This window comes from Nerophis ophidion, linkage group LG27, assembly GCF_033978795.1.
Source record: "Nerophis ophidion isolate RoL-2023_Sa linkage group LG27, RoL_Noph_v1.0, whole genome shotgun sequence".
Taxonomy (NCBI): Eukaryota; Metazoa; Chordata; class Actinopteri; order Syngnathiformes; family Syngnathidae; genus Nerophis; species Nerophis ophidion.
The window spans coordinates 36161055-36175387 of NC_084637.1; the positions used below are offsets into that span (position 1 = coordinate 36161055).

General features: G+C 34.9%; 1 long non-coding RNA gene across 1 annotated transcript; it reads right to left on the reverse strand.

Moving 5' to 3' along the window:
• Nucleotides 1–9242: 9242 nt before the first annotated feature.
• Nucleotides 9243–12434, reverse strand: LOC133544057 (uncharacterized). The gene is made up of 2 exons (XR_009804576.1): nucleotides 11225–12434; nucleotides 9243–10111 (listed from the first exon to the last, which is right to left on the reverse strand). It is a non-coding gene; the product is annotated as an uncharacterized LOC133544057 (long non-coding RNA).
• Nucleotides 12435–14333: the final 1899 nt, after the last annotated feature.

Consider the following 14333-nt stretch of genomic DNA (forward strand, 5'->3'; position numbering starts at 1 on the left):
CATGGTTGTAACATATACATGTCAAATAGACTTCAAAGCAGGTCAACATGGTTGTAACATATACATGTCAAATAGACTTCAAAGCAGGTCAACATGGTTGTAACATATACATGTCAAATAGACTTCAAAGCAGTTCAACATGGTTGTAACATATACATGTCAAATAGACTTCAAAGCAGTTCAACATGGTTGTAACATATACATGTCAAATAGACTTCAAAGCAGGTCAACATGGTTGTAACATATACATGTCAAATAGACTTCAAAGCAGGTCAACATGGTTGTAACATATACATGTCAAATAGACTTCAAAGCAGGTCAACATGGTTGTAACATATACATGTCAAATAGACTTCAAAGCAGTTCAACATGGTTGTAACATATACATGTCAAATAGACTTCAAAGCAGTTCAACATGGTTGTAACATATACATGTCAAATAGACTTCAAAGCAGGTCAACATGGTTGTAACATATACATGTCAAATAGACTTCAAAGCAGTTCAACATGGTTGTAACATATACATGTCAAATAGACTTCAAAGCAGTTCAACATGGTTGTAACATATACATGTCAAATAGACTTCAAAGCAGTTCAACATGGTTGTAACATATACATGTCAAATAGACTTCAAAGCAGTTCAACATGGTTGTAACATATACATGTCAAATAGACTTCAAAGCAGGTCAACATGGTTGTAACATATACATGTCAAATAGACTTCAAAGCAGTTCAACATGGTTGTAACATATACATGTCAAATAGACTTCAAAGCAGTTCAACATGGTTGTAACATATACATGTCAATAGACTTCAAAGCAGTTCAACATGGTTGTAACATATACATGTCAAATAGACTTCAAAGCAGTTCAACATGGTTGTAACATATACATGTCAAATAGACTTCAAAGCAGTTCAACATGGTTGTAACATATACATGTCAAATAGACTTCAAAGCAGTTCAACATGGTTGTAACATATACATGTCAAATAGACTTCAAAGCAGTTCAACATGGTTGTAACATACATGTCAAATAGACTTCAAAGCAGTTCAACATGGTTGTAACATACATGTCAAATAGACTTCAAAGCAGGTCAACATGGTTGTAACATATACATGTCAAATAGACTTCAAAGCAGGTCAACATGGTTGTAACATATACATGTCAAATAGACTTCAAAGCAGTTCAACATGGTTGTAACATATACATGTCAAATAGACTTCAAAGCAGTTCAACATGGTTGTAACATATACATGTCAAATAGACTTCAAAGCAGGTCAACATGGTTGTAACATATACATGTCAAATAGACTTCAAAACAGTTCAACATGGTTGTAACATACATGTCAAATAGACTTCAAAGCAGTTCAACATGGTTGTAACATATACATGTCAAATAGACTTCAAAGCAGTTCAACATGGTTGTAACATATACATGTCAAATAGACTTCAAAGCAGTTCAACATGGTTGTAACATATACATGTCAAATAGACTTCAAAGCAGTTCAACATGGTTGTAACATATACATGTCAAATAGACTTCAAAGCAGGTCAACATGGTTGTAACATATACATGTCAAATAGACTTCAAAGCAGTTTCAACATGGTTGTAACATATACATGTCAAATAGACTTCAAAGCAGTTCAACATGGTTGTAACATATACATGTCAAATAGACTTCAAAGCAGTTCAACATGGTTGTAACATACATGTCAAATAGACTTCAAAGCAGTTCAACATGGTTGTAACATATACATGTCAAATAGACTTCAAAGCAGTTCAACATGGTTGTAACATATACATGTCAAATAGACTTCAAAGCAGTTCAACATGGTTGTAACATATACATGTCAAATAGACTTCAAAGCAGTTCAACATGGTTGTAACATATACATGTCAAATAGACTTCAAAGCAGTTCAACATGGTTGTAACATATACATGTCAAATAGACTTCAAAGCAGTTCAACATGGTTGTAACATATACATGTCAAATAGACTTCAAAGCAGTCAACATGGTTGTAACATATACATGTCAAATAGACTTCAAAGCAGTTCAACATGGTTGTAACATACATGTCAAATAGACTTCAAAGCAGTTCAACATGGTTGTAACATATACATGTCAAATAGACTTCAAAGCAGGTCAACATGGTTGTAACATACATGTCAAATAGACTTCAAAGCAGGTCAACATGGTTGTAACATATACATGTCAAATAGACTTCAAAGCAGGTCAACATGGTTGTAACATATACATGTCAAATAGACTTCAAAGCAGTTCAACATGGTTGTAACATATACATGTCAAATAGACTTCAAGCAGTTCAACATGGTTGTAACATATACATGTCAAATAGACTTCAAAGCAGTTCAACATGGTTGTAACATATACATGTCAAATAGACTTCAAAGCAGGTCAACATGGTTGTAACATATACATGTCAAATAGACTTCAAAGCAGTTCAACATGGTTGTAACATACATGTCAAATAGACTTCAAAGCAGGTCAACATGGTTGTAACATATACATGTCAAATAGACTTCAAAGCAGGTCAACATGGTTGTAACATATACATGTCAAATAGACTTCAAAGCAGTTCAACATGGTTGTAACATATACATGTCAAATAGACTTCAAAGCAGTTCAACATGGTTGTAACATACATGTCAAATAGACTTCAAAGCAGGTCAACATGGTTGTAACATATACATGTCAAATAGACTTCAAAGCAGTTCAACATGGTTGTAACATATACATCTCAATAGACTTCAAAGCAGGTCAACATGGTTGTAACATATACATGTCAAATAGACTTCAAAGCAGGTCAACATGGTTGTAACATATACATGTCAAATAGACTTCAAAGCAGGTCAACATGGTTGTAACATATACATGTCAAATAGACTTCAAAGCAGTTCAACATGGTTGTAACATATACATGTCAAATAGACTTCAAAGCAGTTCAACATGGTTGTAACATATACATGTCAAATAGACTTCAAAGCAGTTCAACATGGTTGTAACATATACATGTCAAATAGACTTCAAAGCAGTTCAACATGGTTGTAACATATACATGTCAAATAGACTTCAAAGCAGTTCAACATGGTTGTAACATATACATGTCAAATAGACTTCAAAGCAGTTCAACATGGTTGTAACATATACATGTCAAATAGACTTCAAAGCAGTTCAACATGGTTGTAACATATACATGTCAAATAGACTTCAAAGCAGTTCAACATGGTTGTAACATATACATGTCAAATAGACTTCAAAACAGTTCAACATGGTTGTAACATACATGTCAAATAGACTTCAAAGCAGTTCAACATGGTTGTAACATATACATGTCGAATAGACTTCAAAGCAGTTCAACATGGTTGTAACATATACATGTCAAATAGACTTCAAAGCAGTTCAACATGGTTGTAACATATACATGTCAAATAGACTTCAAAGCAGTTCAACATGGTTGTAACATATACATGTCAAATAGACTTCAAAGCAGTTCAACATGGTTGTAACATATACATGTCAAATAGACTTCAAAGCAGTTCAACATGGTTGTAACATATACATGTCAAATAGACTTCAAAGCAGTTCAACATGGTTGTAACATATACATGTCAAATAGACTTCAAAGCAGGTCAACATGGTTGTAACATATACATGTCAAATAGACTTCAAAGCAGGTCAACATGGTTGTAACATATACATGTCAAATAGACTTCAAAGCAGGTCAACATGGTTGTAACATATACATGTCAAATAGACTTCAAAGCAGTTCAACATGGTTGTAACATATACATGTCAAATAGACTTCAAAGCAGTTCAACATGGTTGTAACATATACATGTCAAATAGACTTCAAAGCAGTTCAACATGGTTGTAACATATACATGTCAAATAGACTTCAAAGCAGTTCAACATGGTTGTAACATATACATGTCAAATAGACTTCAAAGCAGTTCAACATGGTTGTAACATATACATGTCAAATAGACTTCAAAGCAGTTCAACATGGTTGTAACATATACATGTCAAATAGACTTCAAAGCAGTTCAACATGGTTGTAACATATACATGTCAATAGACTTCAAAGCAGGTCAACATGGTTGTAACATATACATGTCAAATAGACTTCAAAGCAGGTCAACATGGTTGTAACATATACATGTCAAATAGACTTCAAAGCAGGGTCAACATGGTTGTAACATATACATGTCAAATAGACTTCAAAGCAGGTCAACATGGTTGTAACATATACATGTCAAATAGACTTCAAAGCAGTTCAACATGGTTGTAACATATACATGTCAAATAGACTTCAAAGCAGTTCAACATGGTTGTAACATATACATGTCAAATAGACTTCAAAGCAGTTCAACATGGTTGTAACATATACATGTCAAATAGACTTCAAAACAGTTCAACATGGTTGTAACATATACATGTCAAATAGACTTCAAAGCAGGTCAACATGGTTGTAACATATACATGTCAAATAGACTTCAAAGCAGTTAAACATGGTTGTAACATATACATGTCAAATAGACTTCAAAGCAGGTCAACATGGTTGTAACATATACATGTCAAATAGACTTCAAAGCAGGTCAACATGGTTGTAACATATACATGTCAAATAGACTTCAAAGCAGTTCAACATGGTTGTAACATATACATCTCAAATAGACTTCAAAGCAGGTCAACATGGTTGTAACATATACATGTCAAATAGACTTCAAAGCAGGTCAACATGGTTGTAACATATACATGTCAAATAGACTTCAAAGCAGGTCAACATGGTTGTAACATATACATGTCAAATAGACTTCAAAGCAGTTCAACATGGTTGTAACATATACATGTCAAATAGACTTCAAAGCAGGTCAACATGGTTGTAACATATACATGTCAAATAGACTTCAAAGCAGTTCAACATGGTTGTAACATATACATGTCAAATAGACTTCAAAACAGTTCAACATGGTTGTAACATATACATGTCAAATAGACTTCAAAGCAGGTCAACATGGTTGTAACATATACATCTCAAATAGACTTCAAAGCAGGTCAACATGGTTGTAACATATACATGTCAAATAGACTTCAAAGCAGGTCAACATGGTTGTAACATATACATGTCAAATAGACTTCAAAGCAGGTCAACATGGTTGTAACATATACATGTCAAATAGACTTCAAAGCAGTTCAACATGGTTGTAACATATACATGTCAAATAGACTTCAAAGCAGGTCAACATGGTTGTAACATATACATGTCAAATAGACTTCAAAGCAGTTCAACATGGTTGTAACATATACATGTCAAATAGACTTCAAAGCAGTTTCAACATGGTTGTAACATATACATGTCAAATAGACTTCAAAGCAGGTCAACATGGTTGTAACATATACATGTCAAATAGACTTCAAAACAGTTCAACATGGTTGTAACATACATGTCAAATAGACTTCAAAGCAGTTCAACATGGTTGTAACATATACATGTCAAATAGACTTCAAAGCAGTTCAACATGGTTGTAACATATACATGTCAAATAGACTTCAAAGCAGTTCAACATGGTTGTAACATATACATGTCAAATAGACTTCAAAGCAGTTCAACATGGTTGTAACATATACATGTCAAATAGACTTCAAAGCAGGTCAACATGGTTGTAACATATACATGTCAAATAGACTTCAAAGCAGGTCAACATGGTTGTAACATATACATGTCAAATAGACTTCAAAGCAGTTCAACATGGTTTGTAACATATACATGTCAAATAGACTTCAAAGCAGTTCAACATGGTTGTAACATATACATGTCAAATAGACTTCAAAGCAGTTCAACATGGTTGTAACATATACATGTCAAATAGACTTCAAAGCAGTTCAACATGGTTGTAACATATACATGTCAAATAGACTTCAAAGCAGTTCAACATGGTTGTAACATATACATGTCAAATAGACTTCAAAGCAGTTCAACATGGTTGTAACATATACATGTCAAATAGACTTCAAAGCAGGTCAACATGGTTGTAACATATACATGTCAAATAGACTTCAAAGCAGGTCAACATGGTTGTAACATATACATGTCAAATAGACTTCAAAGCAGGTCAACATGGTTGTAACATATACATGTCAAATAGACTTCAAAGCAGGTCAACATGGTTGTAACATATACATGTCAAATAGACTTCAAAGCAGTTCAACATGGTTGTAACATATACATGTCAAATAGACTTCAAAGCAGTTCAACATGGTTGTAACATATACATGTCAATAGACTTCAAAGCAGTTCAACATGGTTGTAACATATACATGTCAAATAGACTTCAAACAGTTCAACATGGTTGTAACATATACATGTCAAATAGACTTCAAAGCAGTTCAACATGGTTGTAACATATACATGTCAAATAGACTTCAAAGCAGTTCAACATGGTTGTAACATATACATGTCAAATAGACTTCAAAGCAGGTCAACATGGTTGTAACATATACATGTCAAATAGACTTCAAAACAGTTCAACATGGTTGTAACATATACATGTCAAATAGACTTCAAAGCAGTTCAACATGGTTGTAACATATACATGTCAAATAGACTTCAAAGCAGGTCAACATGGTTGTAACATATACATGTCAAATAGACTTCAAAACAGTTCAACATGGTTGTAACATATACATGTCAAATAGACTTCAAAGCAGTTCAACATGGTTGTAACATATACATGTCAAATAGACTTCAAAGCAGTTCAACATGGTTGTAACATATACATGTCAAATAGACTTCAAAGCAGTTCAACATGGTTGTAACATATACATGTCAAATAGACTTCAAAACAGTTCAACATGGTTGTAACATATACATGTCAAATAGACTTCAAAGCAGTTCAACATGGTTGTAACATATACATGTCAAATAGACTTCAAAGCAGTTCAACATGGTTGTAACATATACATGTCAAATAGACTTCAAAACAGTTCAACATGGTTGTAACATATACATGTCAAATAGACTTCAAAACAGTTCAACATGGTTGTAACATATACATGTCAAATAGACTTCAAAACAGTTCAACATGGTTGTAACATATACATGTCAAATAGACTTCAAAACAGTTCAACATGGTTGTAACATATACATGTCAAATAGACTTCAAAACAGTTCAACATGGTTGTAACATATACATGTCAAATAGACTTCAAAGCAGTTCAACATGGTTGTAACATATACATGTCAAATAGACTTCAAAGCAGTTCAACATGGTTGTAACATATACATGTCAAATAGACTTCAAAACAGTTCAACATGGTTGTAACATATACATGTCAAATAGACTTCAAAGCAGGTCAACATGGTTGTAACATATACATGTCAAATAGACTTCAAAGCAGGTCAACATGGTTGTAACATATACATGTCAAATAGACTTCAAAGCAGTTCAACATGGTTGTAACATATACATGTCAAATAGACTTCAAAGCAGGTCAACATGGTTGTAACATATACATGTCAAATAGACTTCAAAGCAGGTCAACATGGTTGTAACATATACATGTCAAATAGACTTCAAAGCAGGTCAACATGGTTGTAACATATACATGTCAAATAGACTTCAAAGCAGTTCAACATGGTTGTAACATATACATGTCAAATAGACTTCAAAGCAGTTCAACATGGTTGTAACATATACATGTCAAATAGACTTCAAAGCAGTTCAACATGGTTGTAACATATACATGTCAAATAGACTTCAAAACAGTTCAACATGGTTGTAACATATACATGTCAAATAGACTTCAAAGCAGGTCAACATGGTTGTAACAAATACATGTCAAATAGACTTCAAAGCAGGTCAACATGGTTGTAACATATACATGTCAAATAGACTTCAAAGCAGGTCAACATGGTTGTAACATATACATGTCAAATAGACTTCAAAGCAGGTCAACATGGTTGTAACATATACATGTCAAATAGACTTCAAAGCAGTTCAACATGGTTGTAACATATACATGTCAAATAGACTTCAAAGCAGGTCACATGGTTGTAACATATACATGTCAAATAGACTTCAAAGCAGTTCAACATGGTTGTAACATATACATGTCAAATAGACTTCAAAGCAGTTCAACATGGTTGTAACATATACATGTCAAATAGACTTCAAAGCAGTTCAACATGGTTGTAACATATACATGTCAAATAGACTTCAAAGCAGTTCAACATGGTTGTAACATATACATGTCAAATAGACTTCAAAGCAGTTCAACATGGTTGTAACATATACATGTCAAATAGACTTCAAAGCAGTTCAACATGGTTGTAACATATACATGTCAAATAGACTTCAAAGCAGTTCAACATGGTTGTAACATATACATGTCAAATAGACTTCAAAGCAGGTCAACATGGTTGTAACATATACATGTCAAATAGACTTCAAAGCAGTTCAACATGGTTGTAACATATACATGTCAAATAGACTTCAAAGCAGTTCAACATGGTTGTAACATATACATGTCAAATAGACTTCAAAGCAGTTCAACATGGTTGTAACATATACATGTCAAATAGACTTCAAAGCAGTTCAACATGGTTGTAACATATACATGTCAAATAGACTTCAAAGCAGTTCAACATGGTTGTAACATATACATGTCAAATAGACTTCAAAGCAGTTCAACATGGTTGTAACATATACATGTCAAATAGACTTCAAACTAGGACTGGGTGATATTGCCTTTTCTTAATATCGTGATATTTTTAGGCCATGTCGCGATATACGATATATATCACAATATTTTGCCTTAGCCTTGAATGAACACTTGATGCATATAATGACAGCAGTATGATGATTCTATGTGTCTACATTCAAACATTCTTCTTCATACTGCATTAATTAATATATGCTATTTTTAAACTTTCATGCAGAGAGGGAAATCACAACTAAGTCAATTGACCAAAAGTGTATTTATTAAATACTCTTCATTCTCTCACGGGGGACTTTTTAAATGAAAGAACAAATTAATAGTGTTGCTACTTTTTTGTAGTAACACTTCTTCTGCATACTTTGCATTGATTGATTGATAGATTAGATTAGATAGATTAGATAGTACTTTATTTATTCCGTCAGGCGAGTTCCTTCAGGAAAATTACAATTTTCAGCACAATCCCATTCAAGATCAGACAAACATTACAGGGAGACAGAACAGGATCGCTGACGGGTCTGCCGGCTTCCAGCGCCCCTTACAAAAAAGATGATACTTTTATTAGTAGATTGCACAGTACAGTACATATTCCGTACAATTGACCACTAAATGGTAACACCCCAATAAGTTTTTCAACTTGTTTAAGTCGGGGTCCACCTTCATCAATTGATGGTAGAAATATATACTATCAACATAATACAGTCATCACACAGGTTCATCATCAGAGTATATACATTGAATTATGTACATTATTGATGGTACAAATATATACTATCAACATAATACAGTCATCACACAGGTTCATCATCAGAGTATATACATTGAATTATGTACATTATTGATGGTAGAAATATATACTATCAACATAATACAGTCATCACACAGGTTCATCATCAGAGTATATACATTGAATTATGTACATTATTGATGGTACAAATATATACTATCAACATAATACAGTCATCACACAGGTTCATCATCAGAGTATATACATTGAATTATGTACATTATTGATGGTACAAATATATACTATAAACATAATACAGTCATCACACAGGTTCATCATCAGAGTATATACATTGAATTATGTACATTATTGATGGTAGAAATATATACTATCAACATAATACAGTCATCACACAGGTTCATCATCAGAGTACATATATTGAACAGCATATTGCTGTTGTCTTCCCACTTGGAGCCAAACTACCACCAGATGATGGACCCCCTGCTCTTTATGTTGGACATTTATTGTTCTTCCTCCATTTGTGATAAGTTCGCACCATCTCTCTCTCTGATCGGCGAGAGCTATGACGCTAGACTCGCTAGAGTATGTGACGTATGTAAGAAGGCGGGCTTGTTTTCCGTGTCTGTGAGAAGGACAGACAAGGAGGAGTGAGACACGCCAGTAATGTAATGCACGCAGTTTAAAACAACGTGTGAGAACATATAATCAAATATTATTCATTTTCTATATCACACAGATACAAACCTGCGATATATCGTATATAACGATATATCGCCCAGCCCTAATATATACCTATATTTGTAAATGTATATATGTATATGCATATATATATGTATGTATATACATATATAAATTTATATATATAAATGTATACATCTATATATATGATATATACATATGTAATACATACATATATAAAATACATATATATATATATATATCTTGATTGGATTATCCAGAGAATAGTGCTCGATACCGAGGTAGAGCGCAATATGTAGGTGTGGGAAAAATCATAAGACTACTTCATCTCTACAGAACTGTTTCATGAGGAGTTCCCTCAATCATCAGGAGATATATATACACACACATATATACACATATATATATACACATATATATACATGTATATACACATATATATATCTATATATATATATATATATATATAGATAGATATATATATATATGTGTATCTATATATATATATATATATATATATATGGATATATATATGTGTATATACATGTATATATATATGTGTATATACATATATATATATGTGTATATATATATGTGTATATATGTGTGTGTATATATATATGTGTGTGTGTATATATATATATATATATATATATATATATATATATATATATATATATATATGTATATATATATATTGTATATATATATACATATATATATATATGTATATATATATATATTGTATATATATATATATATATATATATATATATATATATATATATATGATACGTATATGTATGGTCTTTCAACACAACATCCAGCTTAGCTTCTTTTTCCACTTGTAGCAGCGTAAAGAGTGTGAGAGACACATGATGCTAACCATAGAAGTGTGTTGCAAATGCTTGTTCGGTAGTCAGCACCGAAAGGGAGCAGAGTTTTGATGATAGTCATAGAAGAGGACTATAGCCAAATGCATCGTCCTGTTACACTCGCACAGAGTATGATGATAACCATAGAAGACGATACTCACCTTCTTTCTACGCACGTATGACCAACTGATTTGCCCTTTGACCCTGTAACAGACCATTTCCAGCAGGGTTCTTTGCACAGCATGGTCATGTGACCACCTGGGGGAGGAGCGCCAAGAACAATGACAGCTGGTGAGTGTGCTTGTTTTCTCACTTTTCATGTGTGACATCAGAACAAGGCACTTTCTTCTCTTCTGTCATCTATAGTGGGGTTGCTATAGCAACGTGACATTGTTCTCTTCTGTCATCTATAGTGTGGTTGCCATAGCAATGGGACATTGTTCTTTTCTGTCATCTATAGTGTGGTTGCTACAGCAACGGGACATTGTTCTCTTCTGTCATCTATAGTGTGGTTGCCATAGCAACGTGACATTGTTCTCTTCTGTCATCTATAGTGGGGTTGCTATAGCAACGTGACATTGTTCTCTTCTGTCATCTATAGTGTGGTTGCCATAGCAACGTGACATTGTTCTCTTCTGTCATCTATAGTGGGGTTGCTATAGCAACGTGACATTGTTCTCTTCTGTCATCTATAGTGTGGTTGCCATAGCAACGTGACATTGTTCTCTTCTGTCATCTATAGTGTGGTTGCTACAGCAACGGGACATTGTTCTCTTCTGTCATCTATAGTGTGGTTGCTATAGCAACGTGACATTGTTCTCTTCTGTCATCTATAGTGTGGTTGCCATAGCAACGTGACATTGTTCTCTTCTGTCATCTATAGTGGGGTTGCTATAGCAACATGACATTGTTCTCTTCTGTCATCTATAGTTGGGTTGCTATAGCAACATGACATTGTTCTCTTCTGTCATCTATAGTGGGGTTGCTATAGCAACGTGACATTGTTCTCTTCTGTCATCTATAGTGTGGTTGCCATAGCAATGTGACATTGTTCTCTTCTGTCATCTATAGTGGGGTTGCTATAGCAACGTGACATTGTTCTCTTCTGTCATCTATAGTGTTGTTGCCATAGCAACGTGACATTGTTCTCTTCTGTCATCTATAGTGTGGTTGCTACAGCAACGGGACATTGTTCTCTTCTGTCATCTATAGTGTGGTTGCTACAGCAACGGGACATTGTTCTCTTCTGTCATCTATAGTGTGGTTGCCATAGCAACGTGACATTGTTCTCTTCTGTCATCTATAGTGGGGTTGCTATAGCAACGTGACATTGTTCTCTTGTCATCTATAGTGGGGTTGCTATAGCAACGTGACATTGTTCTCTTCTGTCATCTATAGTGGGGTTGCTATAGCATTAATTAATTGGGTTGTACTTGTATAGCGCTTTTCTACCTTCAAGGTACTCAAAGCGCTTTGACACTACTTCCACATTTACCCATTCACACACACATTCACACACTGATGGAGGGAGCTGCCATGCAAGGCGCCAACCAGCACCCATCAGGAGCAAGGGTGAAGTGTCTTGCTCAGGACACAACGGACGTGACGAGGTTGGTTCTAGGTGGGATTTGAACCAGTGACCCTCGGGTTGCGCATGGCCACTCTTCCACTGCGCCACGCCGTCCCTAACATGCAACGTGACATTGTTCTCTTCTGTCATCTATAATGTGGTTGCTATAGAAACGGGACATTGTTCTCTTGTCATTTATAGTGTGGTTGCTACAGCAACGGGACATTGTTCTCTTCTGTCATCTATAGTGGGGTTGCTATAGCAACGTGACATTGTTCTCTTCTGTCATCTATAGTGGGGTTGCTATAGCAACATGACATTGTTCTCTTCTGTCATCTATAGTGTGGTTGCTATAGCAACGTGATGCTCTCTTCTGTCATCTATAGTGGGGTTGCTATAGCAACGTGACATTGTTCTCTTCTGTCATCTATAATGTGGTTGCTACAGCAACGTGACATTGTTCTCTTCTGTCATCTATAGTGGGGTTGCTATAGCAACGTGACATTGTTCTCTTCTGTCATCTATAGTGGGGTTGCCATAGCAACATGACATTGTTCTCTTCTGTCATCTATAGTGGGGTTGCTATAGCAACGTGACATTGTTCTCTTCTGTCATCTATAATGTGGTTGCTATAGCAACGTGACATTGTTCTCTTCTGTCATCTATCGTGGGGTTGCTATAGCAACGTTATGTTCTCTTCGGTCATCTATAGTGGGGTTGCCATAGCAACGTGACATTGTTCTCTTCTGTCATCTATAGTAGGGTTGCTATAGCAACGTGACATTGTTCTCTTCTGTCATCTATGGTGTGGTTGCTACAGCAACGTGACATTGTTCTCTTCTGTCATCTATAGTGGGGTTGCTATAGCAACGTGACATTGTTCTCTTCTGTCATCTATAGTGGGGTTGCTATAGCAACATGACATTGTTCTCTTCTGTCATCTATAGTGGGGTTGCCATAGCAACGTGACATTGTTCTCTTCTGTCATCTATAGTGTGGTTGCTATAGCAACGTGACATTGTTCTCTTCTGTCATCTATAGTGTGGTTGCCATAGCAACATGACATTTTTCTCTTCTGTCATCTATAGTGGGGTTGCCATAGCAACGTGACATTTTTCTCTTCTGTCATCTATAGTGGGGTTGCTATAGCAACATGACATTGTTCTCTTCTGTCATCTATAGTGGGTGCCATTGTTCTCTTCTGTCATCTATAGTGGGGTTGCCATAGCAACGTGACATTGTTCTCTTCTGTCATCTATAGTGGGGTTGCTATAGCAACGTGACATTGTTCTCTTCTGTCATCTATAGTGGGGTTGCTATAGCAACGTGACATTGTTCTCTTGTCATCTATAGTGGGGTTGCTATAGCAACGTGACATTGTTCTCTTCTGTCATCTATAGTGTGGTTGCTATAGCAACGTGACATTGTTCTCTTCTGTCATCTATAGTGTGGTTGCTATAGCAACGTGACATTGTTCTCTTCTGTCATCTATAGTGGGGTTGCTATAGCAACGTGACATTGTTCTCTTCTGTCATCTATAGTGGGGTTGCTATAGCAACGTGACATTGTTCTCTTCTGTCATCTATAGTGTGGTTGCTATAGCAACGTGACATTGTTCTCTTCTGTCATCTATAGTGGGGTTGCTATAGCAACGTGACATTGTTCTCTTCTGTCATCTATAGTGGGGTTGCTATAGCAAC